Source organism: Candoia aspera, chromosome 3 (assembly GCF_035149785.1).
Source record: "Candoia aspera isolate rCanAsp1 chromosome 3, rCanAsp1.hap2, whole genome shotgun sequence".
Lineage (NCBI taxonomy): Eukaryota > Metazoa > Chordata > Lepidosauria > Squamata > Boidae > Candoia > Candoia aspera.
The window spans coordinates 68,489,828-68,507,240 of NC_086155.1; the positions used below are offsets into that span (position 1 = coordinate 68,489,828).

Sequence of the window (17,413 nt, forward strand, 5' to 3'; positions counted from 1 at the left end):
TTATTTGTATGATCTTGAGGTTCCATCTCAGTGTAGGGCCTTCTTTTTGACTAGAGTAAACTCTTTTCCTTCTGAGGTACTTTTTGGCAGGTACAGACGTATCCCCACCCATGAGAGGCTCTGTTCCTGGGGCAGTCCTGATACAATTCACCACATAATTTTTGACTGCCACTTATATGAGTCCTTTCCTTATGAATTACTTTTAAAACCTTTACGGGGTAAATACCCGCTAATCACCGTAAACACTGTATTAGCCTGCCAATATGTATTGAGAGATGTTGTACCTGAAACTACCAAAATTGTCACTAAATTCTTGGATGAAGTTCTTCAAAGTAAACAAATCCCTCAATGAGTATGGCTTTCCCTTTGGTCAGTCTCATGATATGTCATGATATGTCAATGTGTTTTGAATTTCTTGTTCTTTTAATGCCAATAAAGGTTTTGTTTGTTTGTTTAACCAGTACTGCACTGGTAACTTTCATGCACACTGAGATGCAAAGAAGGCCTGAGACCAACCTTTTGTTTCTGTGATTCAGAAATTGGAAATGTCGGGAAACACTGAAGGAAACTCCTATCAAATACTCTCTCTTTTGGAGCTATTGACATGCAGAAGTTAAAGCAGAATTTTAGACACTGAGAATATGAATTATGAAGATTTTTATGTAAAACAGTCTAGGCAATTTGAGAGTAAGTGTGTATCACATTAAAATTTTCTTTACTTTTCTATAATTTATTTTTTGAAAAAACATTGGTAGGATTGTTTTGTATACAGTGCCTTGAAGAGCTTTTATTCTAAAAGGTGGCTTAGAAAATCAATTAATGAATTCATTAAATTGATAAATAGAATTGCTTAGTATATAAATAAGATTGGAAAAATATTGCTCTGCAAATTTCATAATATGGCAAGCAGTACATTTTTACATACTAAAGTTATAAATGATGTTTTTATATTGTTAAAATAATGAAAGAGGAAATATTGTACATATTTTATACAATTTGCATACATTGCTAGTTTTCTTTTTAAAAAAATATGGGAAAGTCTTTTGGACTTAAAATGTCAAAAGTTCTCAGTATAGTAAATAAGGTTAACATTAAAATAACTAACATTAAACTTAACTAGAAATATTGGCTATTTTTAACTAAATATTTCTCAGTAGTTATTCTTGTATATGTGTATGTGTTTATGTATATACTTGTTTAAAATGTTTAACAAAATTCACAGCTAACAAATAAATCCCCCTTAGAATTTATACATACACTGTTCTATAGTAGCTCAGGGTGTAAACTCCCATCTTTCACCTCCCAAATCTTAGTCAAGGGCAGGGATGTAGATGTTTCCTCTTGTAGTTCTCTCCTCCTCTTGTTCTCAGTGGCAATATTCGTACATGATGCTTACATCCAGTGTGATTTGTTTATACAAACCTGTTTCAAGATGGTGTCCTTGTTTTATTTTTGGCAACCAATTATCCTTTAAAACTTGGCTTGCTTTTGACATATGGATCTTTGTTTTAACCGTGATGTGTTTCCTTGTTTTGCCTGAACCCAAATGTGTGATTGTTGGTTTGGCTTGTTCAACAGTTGTTAAACAAATCTTGGTTTAGCATTATGTGTAAACGTGTCTTTGCATTCAGAGGTGCAAGAATTTTCCTCAGTCTCTTGGGAGCTGCTCAAAAAAAGAAAAGACAGGACAGGTGGGGGGCTGTTTGTTGGAGACAGTGTCAGTGGATTAGTGGGACAGTTCATCCCTCTTCTTTTTCTATGTAGCTCACTTGCTTTCAGTTGAAGATACTGCAGAGATTGTTATAAGAACAGCGTTACAGAATTGCTGCGCCGTAACAGAGAAAGAGGCTGTCATGAACCTTTGACTATCACATTTATAAATACCATGATCTTATGTGAGATTCTGAAGTGGAAACTTGGGATATAACAGTAATAACATTTTCTGGCTGTTAATCTATGGAAATTATGAATATTAAATACACATTTCCTACACCGAGGGCTCTTGATCCTTTTTTCGCCTGCCAAAAAGTTTGTGCCCATCAGTGAGCTTCAGCCACTTATTTCAGCAGTCTCAATCACCACAAGGATATCTTTGATATTGTGACATTCTACATGATATATCTGTGCAACATTCATGTAATTGAATTGTTGATTAATATTCATGCAACTGAATTGTTGATCAAGAAAAGTTCACAGAGCCTGTCTGTGTTAATTTATCTGCCATCAGGCAAAAACTTTGGGACTTTTGGGACATGAGATTTTATCACTAGTGGTGTGCAAAAATTCCCAGTTATGGGTTATTAAGGGAAAATGATAAACAGATACAGAGTAAACTTTATGAGAAAATAAATAATAGGTGAGGTTCAGGTCAAATGATTCTCCCCTCATATGTTCAGGAAGAACTCTGGAAGCTACTGTTTGCATACAAATGGCAGTAATTTAGAGTGGCAGAGTTGAGAAGGTCAAGAACAAGCAGAATGTCTTGGACACAGTTGATCTTAACTGAAGATTATTTTAACTTTAGCTAATCCACTAGGTCCATGTCTCTGGATTTTCATATGTATATCAGAAGGCCTTACAGATTTGAATACCTGAACCTTAACTCACATATAGTAAAAGATAAGTCAGCTGCTATATCAGCTTGCAGATTAAATCTGTGTATATGGCACTAAGTGTAGCTTTACTGTGGTGTACAACACATCAATTATGTTAAAGTCTGCAATTTATTTTTGCCTTATGAGAAAATCAGATACTGTTTCTAGATACTAAAGTGGGTTTTCTGGAAAATATAATAGAAAAGTTTTAGAAACCTCAATAACATTCCTGATTAATGATGAAGTATATTTCTTTCATGTACTTATTACGAATGGTTTGGTGGGGGGGAGTTGGTGACAATCAGTGTTGACTCCTGGACTAGTTTCTCAGAAGTGATTTGCTATTCTCTCCTTTCTAGGGCTGAGAGAGAGTGACTGGCCCAAGGTAACTCAGCTGGCATTGTGCCTAAGGTGGGACTAGAACGCATGGTCTCCATGTTTCTAGCCTGTGTGCCTTAATCACTACACCAAACTGTCTCTCACTTATTAGGCGGAAGTACCTGAAAACCATTAAACTGAAATTGCCTAACTTTTGAAATACATTCATGATTTCCAATTAGCAAATGAAATAGTCTTCTGTGGAAAAAATAAACATTGGATTCCTCCCGTTCCCTAAGTTTGGAAAATATCCCGCTATCCATGATAGTAGCTATTCTTTGTATTGAGTTTAGTATACTCATAGCTCAACATACTAGTTTTTATAGATGTTGAATATGTTTTTGCATCTAAGAGTTAGAATATGTAACATGTTCTTTTTGTCTCATAACAAAAGTGGTTTTCCAGACACAGCAAGTAAATGGAATATCGGAGAACCGGAATTCTGCTGGATTTGGGGGTGGGATATTCCAGTTTATAGGTATAATTCTGGACTATATCTACAAAGGTTTCTTTTAAAATATTCATCAAAATTCTCTGTTCTATTTTTTATAAACTGGAACTTTAAAGGGTTCCTTTAATGTTTCACCACTTCAATAAAACCACAGATATTTTCTAAAACTCTACTTGGGTTGGCTCTAGTAATCAGTAAAATTCTCTGGCACTGAAAATTTGTAGGTACAAATACTTATACTACACATGTCATTTTCCCCCCATCGCGTACTCCATCTTGTGCATTTTCAGGCTTATTTATGCAGTAAATAAGTGCATACTTTAAAAGTAAAATTTAGAACACCTGAGTCCTTTAAATTGTCTTCCACTGTCTTGTTTTTGTTATGCAAATGTCTTGAGCAATTTCAGTGAATAAGACTAGGAAAAAAGAGGAAAGATGTTCTATGGATACAATCATTTCTATAAATAAATTAAACTTCAGAGTATTCTAGAGTGCATCAGTGGATATTTAGAAATCTTATTTGCTGTATAAGAAAAGGCAAAAACCACTCCTAGAATTGCAGTTCATATCCAAAGAGTTTTTTTCAAAGTTTTCTGATTTTATTAAGATATTTTGGTGGGATACTGTCATATAATGTTTTGTTCTCTAATTTTTTATTTTGTTTTAGCTATTGGTGAAATTGGTTTCATTCAAGTATAGTTACCATATTTGGATACAAAACTCTGAAAGACTTATATAGCAGCAGGGAATTTGAGTTTTCTGTATCTCTTTGCTGACACGTAGCTATCCTCTGGATTTCGGCAGCCTCGATATGGTAACTTTAATTCAATAAGGTTTTGCTTAAAGTTCCTTTTTTAAAAATTAAAGCTTGGATTCTAAAACATGGCAAAATGCCCATTATTTAATTTTTTCAGTATTTAGAAATACATTTTTAAAAGTTTCTGTCTCCTGCTGCATCTTCTCAAACAGCTTTGTTAAATATTCTGTCTTAATCTCACAATACAGATTACCATAGTTTGTCAGTTCTTTCAGATTTTTTCAAATCCTTTATGTAAAATGACATCAGTGGCAAATTTCATTATTTTTGTATACTATTTATACACTATTCGATAGCTGTAGAATACACTATTTTTCACAGGAGGCAGTTATTTGAGGTATAGAATCAAGGCATAGATCATAGATCAGCTCATTTTATGTACTGTTAACATGGATTATATCGGATTATTTTCATAAGTATTTCTCTTAATTAAAAGTTTTATCAGCCTGTTTCAGTTTAACAACAGCAAAAATTCATATTCAGTTAATATGAATTTATTATTAGCATTGCTATACATTTACACATTTACTTTTAATTGGTTTCTAGCTCTCCTAATTGTAGAATCTGAAAACATTTAATCAAAACCTTCTAATGTTTATTGGCAGGAGGGGGGACCAGAAATTTAGATCACAGGTCTTCATAAATATCAGAACTGTACAAATGTAAGAAATAAATAAATAACTGCAGTATGTAATGCTAAATATTAAAGTATTAAAGAAACTGTATACAACATTGAATCTTCAGGATGAATACTCTATGCAGATTAGGAAACTTTATATACAAAATTGTTTGGCTTCCCTTGGCAATACTGGAGGACAGAGTTAACTTTGCCTGAATTTATTCCTGTTTATGTTGCCTTCATGACATTTTGCTGTAATATTGAGCAAGTAATTCCAGTATCTGCATCTGAAAAAAAAGTAGTACTGAATACTTAGTTACTGTATTTACCAAAGAGGAGATAAACCCAAGTTTTTTAAAATAATAGTTTCATTACATTTATTAAGAAATACAAATAATAGCAATTAAAAGTTAGTAATTTCATTCCAAACTATTCAGCGGAAGCCATACTTAAAAAGAGAAGAAGACAAAGAAGAGAAAACATGCAATCCAAAGGAAAAAATACAAGAAAATAATAAAATTTATGTACTTTTCTACGATAGTAATGTCATGATTATACAAATCATTATAATTCCATTTTTAAACGAAAGATTAAAAGTAGGCCAAGCAGAATCATATTGTTCAGTGTTGCCTCTTTGTCAATAAAGAGTCAGTTTGAAGGCTGAGAGTTGACAAATTTCATTAAGCCAATCTTTAGAGTTTGGTACAGACATGTCCTTCCAAAGAATACGTAATCACTTTTTTTGCAACTCCCCATACACAATATATCCAGAGCACTTCTTAAATAGACAAGTTCCAAATTAGAGGATACTCTAACAATACATTAACATCTATAAACCTTAACTTTCTCCCAAGAACTCAGTTCATCACAGTTCATTTTTAAATAAGTATTATTACTATCAATGAACATAATCAGACCGTATTATTAACGTCCCTTCAAATTTATTACATCTCCAGCATAGGAGGAAAAATAACCAACCTTTTTCAAACAACTATTAATGAGTCCAGTAAATCCATTTTTTTTGGTTGTATTAGTTTTTTTAAAATATAAGAAACCTGCTTTTCTTAAAACCTGACAGCATAGGATGCACCAGCCCTCTTTTCCAAATTTCTTACATATTATCCAAAATTATTTTGATAAAATATTTTAATATAGGATTGTAAATTCAGCTTCTATAAAAATCTCCATTGCATTCAAAGCTACTGGAGTTTCAGAAGCTGAAAACTATATATATTGCCATTCACCTGTTTTTTGTAAAATATATATCTATTTAAAGTTTTAAAACTGTATCAATAATTAGTTGATTAAGAGCAACTATCCTATTTTCAACTCAAACTTCCGTAAAATACAATTTAAGTAGGGGTTATTTCAATGTGTCAGTTTCTCATTAGTACTAAGAATTTTAGTACTTCTTAGTAACATCACCCAGTAATGCCCAAGTATGTCTGCTTTAAATGCTGTAAAAACCACATATAATTGAACACATATATTGAGAACAAAGCATTTACCAGCATTTCAAAAGTGATAAATAATAGCTGTCCAATTGAACACACAATGTTACATATTTTGTTTTGTTTTCATTATAATAAATTATTTAAGAAATATACTCAGTGATATGTTTTAAAACTAAGAAAATTAAAACTGCCACAGACTATAAAAGTAGTCTTAGTTATTTGTTCCTTCCTTTAAGAAACTGATCATTAACTTTGCAATCTTTTAAAAAATATTTCAGTTGAACCAGCATAAGCAATGCAGACAAAATATACCACTCTTGAAAACTTACTCACTTTAATCGTGTTTAGACTTTCCCATGAACTCATTGGTATTTTCATTCATCTTGTGATACTTGTCTTTTATCATAGTAAAACAACCTGAAATACTAATTTACAAAGCAAATATTTTCTAAGGAAATTACTAAGGAGTAATTATCCTGAGACATTTAATATCAATCCTAATTTTTTTACTTAGTTTCATAGGTGCCTTATTACTCGTTGGCATAATATTAGACTTACTCCAGCTTAACGTGTATCCAGAATATTTACCACATTCCTATATTATTTCTACAAATTGTGAAGATATTTTATAATCATTAAAGAGACATAGAACATCATCCACATGTAACAGCAACTTTTATTGAGTCTCTGCTCCATGCATGTGCTGAGTATTGTTTTATTTAATTCCAAATTTGAGACAACCTCCCAAATAAAGGAAGGCAAGACAGAAAAAAGATTAGAAACACACAAAAAGTTATTTATACTGCCCAGTTTACCTATCTTGATATCTGAGGTTCCTCAAACTTGATTTTGGAGATTCGTTCATCCAACAAATGTCTGTACACAGATCACTTGCATATGTATTTGTTTATATGTATGTGTACATACATGTACTTGTCAGAGGGCACACTCTAAAAAAGCATGGCAAAGTATAAACAAAAAAGTATAAACAAAAAAAGTTAAGTCCCCCATTGAGGGAGATGGGCGGTGACATAAATTTAATAAATAAATACATAAATACATAAATAAATAAATTTAATAGCAATTCCATATAAATAAGATCCTATTTGTGAAATAAATGTAAGCGCAAACTGTTCTTTTACACACATGGATCTAGACAAGTGCGCATGTCCATGTGCACAGATTAACACACCAGAAGACTGCAGAAATCTGAGTTCAGTAAGTATGAATCTGCTTATTCTTATTCTGAACTCTGCAGGTATTGGAAAACTCAACAACACAACAATGGCAGGAGAGGGAAAGGGCAAATATGTTGGATTCCTAGGCAAACAGGTGTTCTTTAGGTGTCTTATTTTTAAGTAAGACTGCTGAGTTCTGTGGTTCTTCAGATAATGCAGTTTTTTCCTGTCCTGAGGATAGATCTGTGTAGCTCCATATAAGTTGGAGTGCAGTCAAAGAAAAATATATTTGAGGTATTTTTCTGTTTGCAAAAATATAAATTTGTCACCATAGGTCATTGAGTTGGGTTGTCACTCTTGCTTAATAGCAAGTTCACTGAATTCCATGGCACTTGCTCTGAGGTAAGTAAACTTAAGACTTTAGCTCTGTTCAATTAGTATACTAGCTTCATTTTTCTCTTGTTCCCTTCCAAGTATCTGGAGAATACTATGCAATAGAGAGTTCTCTTATCAGTGGAGTTTCTCCAGCAATTGAAAATCTTGATTTTCGTTTCCGAAGTGGCCATAGCAAAGTCTTTCCATTATTGACAATTAACCTTTACATGTAGATGGTGGCAAGAAGGATATTGAGGGGAAGGAGGCCCAAAAGCCAAAATAGCAGTTGTGACTAAAGCCCTACCGCTTTGTACATGCATGAGATGTCAATGCACATATTGGTCTCATAGTTGTATCCACCATTTTGGCACCTGCCATCTTGGCTTTTTACTGTGTCCCATTACATATGCTATCAGTGTCACTGGATTCTCAGGAATTGTGTTTAAACTCTGAATGGCCACCAGAAAAAGAGTGAATGACACTTAAGAGATTCACCCTCCCTAACTTAACGAAAATGCACGTATTCTAGGCTTGTTATACTGGATGAATACAAAAAGCTGCATCTTGGGAAAGAAGCCTATTTAAACCATTTGTTTCTTAAGATTAATTTATAATGGAAAGTGTCTTGATTTGCTGCCAATTTCCTTACTGTATTGTACTCTATAATGCAATGCTTATGCTGCACATTGAATATATGAAATGTGGTATATGAAAGTTCTTTAATATTCTTATAGAACCATGAAAGTTATAGACGTAAATGATCCAATAGGTCAATATGTTTTGCTATTGCACAATTGCTCCCTATAGTACATTTACTTTGTCCAGCTTTGCCTTTTCACCAGTTCCCTTGTGATATTCATTTGCAGGCCAGTCTATCTTGTTGCAAGGACAATTCTATTAATTTCCAGAATAATTTTTCCTTTCCTAATTTCATAACTTGGTTCTTAGCTTTATCATCTTATATTCTTCTTCCTGATGTTTATACTATTAAATATTTAGAACCATGTTTGATGTTGTTGCATAATCAAGCTGTAAATGTTTAGCTCTTTGAAGTGTTACTCATTTAATCCATTTCTCTAGTCTCCTAATTAGTTTGGTGGTGGTTCTTTGATATTTTGTGTAGTGGGCTACAACAGTGAGCATTTTACTGAAGGATTTGGAAGTTTCAACAGGCCTTTCTGGGTGATTGATTAGAGATAACTCACTTAGCGCAGGGGAAGAAAGGTCAGTATGAGGGTTCATGAAGAAGGGTGGTATTTTCAGGCACTTGATGGATCATCTTAGGGTTTTTTCATGATGTACAGTACCTGTATGGCCTACCTGTATTTTATCTGATACTTACCCAGTTGAACGTCATACAGTGTTCTATCAGGTATATAAGCCTTTCATTCTCCAACATGCCAACAAATATAGGGTCATTTCCTTTTGTGGGAAGAGAGGCAAGAAAAAGTGGAGTTCATGAAGAAACTCATAAACATGAAGCCTATTTTCAAAGGGCAATAAAGATCAAATAAAGTTTAAGAAATTCTAGAAATGGACTATATGAAATGCTTGTTTTTCTTTTCTGCTCTTGTTTTATAGGGTAAAAATTTATAGGGCTTCATTGTTGTTTTATACACACACACACACACACACACAAGCACACATGTGTATGTGTGTGCGCGTGCATGTGTGTGTGTGTATATACACAGTATGTATTAAAATGAAGGAAAAATATTGTCTTGGCCCTCTATTGGTTTTTTGTTTTATTCTTGATTGGTTTCTCAGATGGTCCAATGTCACCTTTAAACCTATTTCACATTAAATATGTTTCTAAGATTTTCCATCCTTGCTATTTGTATATATTCTCTTTGTTCACTCAACATTGCCCAGTTTCTACTCATGTGTGGTACCACTTGCTTTTTGACATTTAACTAACCTTGCCTCTTAACATTCACCTCAGCAGCTGTGTGTGTAATATAAAATAAAATTGGGAAATCCTTCACATTCTTCTCACTGTTTTATATATAAAGCAGAAACAAAATGCCAACAAGATGTGCCCCAGTATAGTCTAAAAACAAAATAGAGGAATACAATTTCATTTGAACATCTTGGCTTAAAAGTATATTTGATCCTGAAGAAGCAAAACTTTTAAGTACTGTGAGTTTGAATTGTGTTTCTCACAATTGAGAAAGTCCTTTTTTGAATTAAACCTCATACAGCATAACTTCATGCTTGATATTCTCAGTCCCTAACCTACAACATATTACCAATAATGTCTGTTCAGAACTAAATTACACTGATTTCGCTGGGACTTATATCTAGGATTGCAAATTTTAGCTTGCATTAGCAGATTACTTTATAGCCTATGTTTGACTATGTTTGATTTAGCAAAATATTTAGCCCAGGCTGTGCTGCATGTATTCACCAGCACTATTGTTAGGGTCCATAGAGAATTCTTGGAGTGGGTGGTGCTAAATTGTTTTGCCTAATGTGTTTTGTGGCAGTAAGGCATATAAGGGACAAAGTGGATGCCTTAAACCTCTTTATGGTTTATGTAGTCATTTCGCCTCTTAAATCCCTTAATTCCCCTCTCTCCCATTAGCGAAACAAATTGGTCTTCGCCATGCCAATAGTGTCATGACCTCTGCTGCATCTGGGAGATACATATAGCACCTATTACATCTATGACTATCCATCTTAGCAAGTGCGTAAATGGGGAAGGCCAATCATTCCTTTTGGAGTGCATAATAACTTTGTAGAGCAATTTATTTGTGGTGTCATATTTGTAGTATCACTTTTATTTATTTAATGGGTTTCTGTATCCTTTTGATATAGGCCACCTCAAAGTGGTTCACAGTAAAATGATTAAAATGCAATAATGAAATTATATATTAAAAACCATTAAAAAGAGGGGAGAACATGGACAACAAAGACAAAATCGGATGATTCATTCCTCTGGCAAGGCTTGAAGGAAGAGGGACCCCTTTAACAGCCCCCTAAATCATGTGACAATGACCATCTCCCAGGCTGCAGGAGGGAGAGCATTCCTGAGTTCAGGCATCACTCCAGATAAGGTTTGTCTGTGAGTAAATATAGGATGAGGCTCTGTGGTTCTTGGCATACGCCTCAGGGTCTCCTTGGATGACCTCTGTGGTCATCTAGATCTGTAAAACAGGGCAGTCGTTGTGTTGAGTATGCAGGTCTCAAGTTTTTAGGGTATTTCTTTATTCATCACCAATGCAGTTGTTTCAGCAGAATTGTAACACACTCATGGGCAAGTGTTCCACTCAGCAAAAAAGAAAGCAGAGCCAGTTCCCTTTCTCAAACTCCTTCACGCTTTCTCCATTAGTCTTTAAGATGCCAGGACTTGTTTTTTTTTCTCCAGCAATGGACAAATAATGCTACCTGGAGAAAGCGTGAAAGTGTTTGAGAAAGGGAAGATGTGGCTTTGTTTTCTTGCTCTTTTCCATGTCATAGTCCCTTAGTTTCACTTTGTGCTTTTTCCTCAGCCATAAAGCCAGTCTGCCTTGAGTTTGTACCTCCAAAGGGCTTTTCCCAAGGTTTTCTTCATTGTTGTTTGTTAAGTGCTTTGGGGAACGTGCCGAAAGACATGCAAGGAATCATTATGGTTAATAATCCATTATTTAAAATATTTAGGGCCATTGAGAAAAATAATGGCATGTATGTAGTGAAGTGGTTAATGCGATTGCATCTCTTACAGGTTTCACCAGATACACTCACTGTACAATGGATAATTGTTAGCTCTTGTTGTGCAGATGCTGCTGCAGATGGAGCCCTGTACCTGCATGCATAGCAAATGAATTAGACTGGCAATCCCCTTTATAAAGCATAAATATGTAATTTGTTCAGCTGTTGTAATTAAATATGTATGTGTGAAACAGCCACCATTCAGGTCATTAATGATGCGCTATGCCAAATTAGAGCTTACAGACAGTAATGTACATTGTTGTGCAGTGGGGGAATTGCAAATAACATAGCTAAGCCTTTTCCTAGTAAAATGATGGATTCAGTGGCATTAAAGGGAATATTTATATTTCTGGCATTTTGATTACTTCAGACTATATTGACATTAATGTACAACGGAAGAAAGCACAATTGTTAGTTTTATTTGATTATTGTTTGAACATTTTAAAATCCCCTTTAGGTGCACATGTTGTAGGATTTTATGGAGTATAGCATTTTGTATCCGTTTGGTACATATGCTGATTCAGTAATTAACACAACATAAAAGCCCCAATCCATACAGTCCTTGTGGACACAGGAGCTGATATGCACACAAGGCATTCCTGCACATAGGAAGACGTGCCCAAGCACAGCAGTGTAAAACAATTCTAGATATGCATTATCTTTTTGCATCATTTTATACCTGACAGTGAGGAAATTACTGCTATTTTAAGAACTCTGTGTCTACATTGGAGCATGTTTCAGACTTTTGATTGATAGGCTAGTGGAATTAGTTCACTACTATAATTACCATCGCTAAACAACTTTCCATTTCCCCACTAATCTATAGGATTTGTTAATTATTTATCATTAATATATTTATGGCAGTACAAAATTTTTTGCAAGGTAGGTCACCTGCAATACCTTCTGTAGGAAACAGAAAGATTCCAGTAATCCAGTAACCCTTTGGGGGGAGATGGGCAGTGGCAAAATTTGATAGATAGATAGATAGATAGATAGATAGATAGATAGATAGATAGATAGATAGATAGATAGATAGATCCATCCATCCATCCATCCATCCATCCATCCATCCATCCATCCATCCATCCATCCATCCATCCATCCATCCATCGGATTTCAGCAGATGGCCAAGACCAGAATATGATTCTTATAATCCCCCAGTTTTAGAGAGAGCTTTTTATTCATTCATCTCCTATAGGGCTGGAATATTCAGGTACAGTTTTGGGAACTATATTTTGATCACGGCAAGGAAGAATTAAATACGTTATTTTCAAGATCTGATAAGAGCCTTTGTCAGAGTAAAGTGACAATATTAAGGGACAAAATTAAGAAAATTCTGAAATTCTGAGACTATAATATTGAGCATACTATGGAATAGATCATTTTTCATGGAATGAGACTTACTCTGGAGTACACATCTTTCAGATTCCAGTGCATAGGATATTGCTGATTTTAAAAAAGGAAAGGGCTGAGATTCTCCTTTCATTCAAATGACCTAGGACTTAAAATTAGGATGTGTGCATAATTTGCTGATTATATCATCTGCATTTGAGCATTATTATTTTCTAATAATGTTTCAAATACAGATCAAGTACACTATTAAAAGGCAGATTTTCATTTGCCCATGTTGATGTAACTAGGTTATTTTCTCACTGTGTATACATGGTCTGTATTATAGGTTTAAGATAGAGTGACATAAGTGACATCACAGATGATTTGTGATTTGGGGAAAGATTGGACCAGCCAAGTGTAGCCATTCAGAGCCATTTCATGAAAGCAGAGTAGAAAATGAGATTAAGTACCAGGACATTTTTTTTAATCTGTACTACTGAATTTGAATTTGCAGCTATGCAAATTAAGACTTAAGAAGATGGCCTGGTAGTTTCTCCCTGCGGTTGCCACAGAGCTTGACTCACTCTCTCCTGATTTTTTATATCTATATGAAGCTGCTGTGGAGGGTCATCAATCAGTTCAGGATGAGGTATCAGTATCCTGAATACCCAATTATGCATCTCCATCTCAGGCCAAGCCACAGATGCAGCTAGGTCTCAACCTGGAATCTAGAGTCTGTGATACCTAATGAATGAAAGAAGCTAAAGTTAAATCTTTGCAGATAGAGGTCCTGTTTGTACGAAAACTACCCTGCTGTCTGTTGACTCTTGTTTTGATTCTGGACTGAACGGCACCAATCCTGAAGGAGTAGGTCTGCAACTTCCGACTTGTCTTGGACTTACAGCTACTGCTGGATTTGCAGATGAAGACTATAACTGGGGTATCCATTGCCCAGATTAGCCTAGTGTATCAGTTGCAATCCAGCTTGAAGTACGAGGTCTTAGACTTTAGCAGTGCGTGTTACAATAGGTTGCCCGTGAAGACTACTAGTAAACTGCAACTCACAAAATGGGTCAACCCATCTGCTACTGGATGCAAAGCATTACAGCTATGTCATACCGGTTGTGAGTGTTGCAGTGACTTCCAGTAGGTTTCCAAAATGTCTTTAAACTATAACATCTTTCATGGTTTCCAGTTTTTTCAGGACTCTGTTCTTGAAATAAAAGCATCCGGTTCTGAATGCTTATTACAGGAGGGGACAGTTAAGTTTCCTCTTCATTCAAAATATTGATAAGGAAGCCTGGAGGTAAATTTTATTTAAACCATTTGATCATGTATTGAAGTGCAATATTTATTTCAAAATGTTCATTCTTTCTATTGTTATATGAGAGAACTTCAGGTTTTAAAAGTAGATTAAATTAGTTTAATGCATTTCAGACAGAAACAGGTTTGGGTGAATAGACCTTTTTTTTCCCTGTGGTAGACCACAATGAATGTTGATATATAAAAATATTTTTTTCCAGATTGGATATTATAGGACTGGGGGTGGGGGGTGGGGTTAATAGGAAAGTCTCTGAAGTTAAATTCATTCAACTCTACTGTGATCTGCCACTTTTATACTGGTTTATTTTCTTGTCTCTTAGAGTTTACAATTATTTTGAAAATATGAAAATAAGCCTGCTTTGAGAGGATTGTGGTGCTAATGGGAAACGTAAATTCTGTAAACAAATAGGGTTCTGTGGGATAATTGTAATCTCTTGTGTTTGCCTTTATTCATCTTGGAATTACCTTTTTTCCTCGGAAGTAACACACTTTATCATTCCATTGCAGTGATGTAGTATTTAAAACACAGCATATATCATGAACCTGAGTGACCTTAATTTTAAACAAGGAAATTTATACGAAAGAGAAGTAGACAGAAAACCCCTCGATGAACCAGTTCTGAATCAATCATTTCTATAACTTCCATTATATTTCTTATAATTTTCCAATTATCTACTTACCTAAATAAAAATTTGGTCTCCTCCTTCTCTTTTCTCAGACTTGGAGCTAGTTTTTCTACTTCCTACTACTATTACTTCTGTTGCAATCACCTTTTCCTTCACTATGTGACTGTTGCTTCTAATGCTATTTCTAGCTAAGAAAATGTATTGGGAGTTTTTATTTATTTATCTACCATATTTGATTATTGCTTCAGCAAAGGATCGTTACCTTGTCGTGGTGCTGGAGCTTGAACACCTCAATGATGCCATGAGCTAAACTGTGAAGGGCCACCCAAGATGGGAAGGTCATGACAGAGAGGTCAGACTAAATGCGATCCCTGGGGAAGGTAATGGCAACCCACCCCAGTATTCTTGTTGTGAAAACTAAATGGATCAGTACAACCAGAGATATCTCAGTATACCATCAGAATCTGGCGTGGGCTGATCCATGAAGTCACAAAGAGTTGGAAGCGACTAAATGAATAAACAACAAAATTTGATTATTGATCTATTTATAAATTCATATACAGCCTTCCAGATCTAAGAGTTCCCAAAGCAGTTTATAACTGAAATTAAAACTATTTAACTTAACATCTGAAAATATATTTAGAAACCAAAGTCAAGCACAGCAAGAGCAACAATGGGGCAATCCATATGAAATACTGATCAGCGAAAACAGCAGCAAACAATCTAATGTCTACATTAAGATAAAATGTTGATTATCTAAATGAGAGGATAACTGTATATCTCTTTACAGCTCCAGAAATGTACACCTATATGCAGAAAGTATTTCAGTTAGCCATGTGCCTAATTATTTGGGCATGCAGCACTGACTAGTTGAATGGAAACAGTTTGAGGAAAAGAATCAAATGGAGCTGGTGTCTCAGCAGAGCAGATAGAGTTTCTCTGACATGAAGTTAGCCCTTTGAGATAATCCAGACAAGAAACACAACCAGGAATACTAGCTCTATTTTGATTGTATGGTGACATTAACAGAATCTTGCTAGTTGGAAAGTATTTCTCCTTGCCTTTCCTTTTACTCTCTGGAAAACCAGGGAGGGTCCCATCTGAAACACTTCAGTTTCTTCACTCATCTAGGTGTACCCACTGACTGCAACTAGACATGGTTTTATTCTCTGAATTGTAGCTAAGAGTTGTATTGAACTGGAGACTCTTCCGGAGAGTTACCAAAAATATTCCTTCAAATTGAGGTATGTAGCCTTGAGGGCTTCTTCCTAGCGAGCCTGCACATAATTCAACATTGAGCCATGAGGGAACTATCATTTCTTCCTCAACATAAGCAGGGATGAGAAATGTCTTTTTTTTTTTAGAGGGGACTTAGATTTGGAAATGTAAAGGTCAAACAAGTCATTGTGTGAAAATGTATTGGGCCTTGTTATCCTTATTAATGCTCTTACTCTTCCCTTAAGTTGATGATGATTGTTTGTAGAAGAATGATTTCTAGCTCCAACTGTACTTTTTTATATAAACAGAGGGTTAAGCTCAAAATCTGTACTGAAAGTAAAAATATGGGACAGCTGTTTTAATGTGACTCATCCTCCCTTCTCAAACTGACATGACGTGTAAATGAATTGGCCCTAGCTATAAACATATTAACCATGGAAAAGCTGTGTTAGATAAATCAGCCATTAATAAAAGGGGTGGGAACACACTGGTGGCATCTAGCCAGGTGCTTTATGATAAGCTGTTGCAGGCGTGGGCCAATCAGACTTGATAGTTTGCTGGCGCTGGCTTCTTTGGCCAATGCTGCAGTAAACACTTTCCCTTGGAAGTTGGTTTTCTGTTGTGTCTGGCAGCCACACTGGGCTGCTTGAACTTTAGCCAGAGGCAAATATTTATACATCAGAGCATGCAGTGTTCAACTGGTCAGGCCTGCAAGAAAGGGGGAGAGCAGTAAGGCTCTTCCACCAAAAAGGATGTGTGTCCTTTTTTAATGGCATTCATGACGTGGTGAAATGGAGCCCCATTTGAATCTATTTCAGTGTCAACTGTATATCTTGTAACATAAACTTCACAAATTTGTTTAAACATCAGGCTTAGATATATTTTTAAAAGAGGAGCATCCTGATGTGAGCTCTGTTCCTTTAATTCCTGTTGGAAAGTTTACAGTTAATATTTTCCCTGGAACGCTGTCAAGCTTTTGACAGAGCCTGAGTGTATGCTGAACTGTGAAACTGAGAAGCAGAGCAAGTTGTGAGAAATCTGTTTCTACTCAAATCTGTAAGGTTTATAAAAACTTCAGAGAGGCAGAAAGAGGGGGAGAAAAATCTGAGACTGGCTCTCATTTTGCTTCTCATGGAGCGCAGTAAGTCCGCCATTTTAAGAATTCAGCAAAGGCGAAGCTTTCAGACTCCTTACATGGCGGCTGTATTTACTTCAGTACCGGCCAATCATACAGTCTGTGCCAAATCATGTGACATGCCACGAATGCACTTACAGTCATTTCCTTGTTTCTAAAAACTTTGTTACCTCGACAGATTACTTTACCTTGTTTTTGATGCCAAATGTTCTCTGCCGAATGT

The 17,413-nt window shown here is 35.2% G+C and overlaps 2 protein-coding genes across 6 annotated transcripts in view; one reads left to right on the plus strand and one right to left on the minus strand.

The window, feature by feature from the left end:
• Window positions 1–17,413, plus strand: part of NFIA (nuclear factor I A) — a 327,174-nt gene that overhangs the window by 93,133 nt on the left and 216,628 nt on the right. The gene's annotated exons all lie outside the window — the stretch shown is intronic.
• The window catches only part of TM2D1 (TM2 domain containing 1), a 310,656-nt gene continuing 302,127 nt past the window's right edge, over window positions 8,885–17,413 (minus strand). The window contains exon 8 of the transcript XR_010067584.1: window positions 8,885–8,895. The gene's annotated coding sequence lies outside the window, so the exon portion shown is untranslated. The remainder of the gene's footprint in view (window positions 8,896–17,413) is intronic.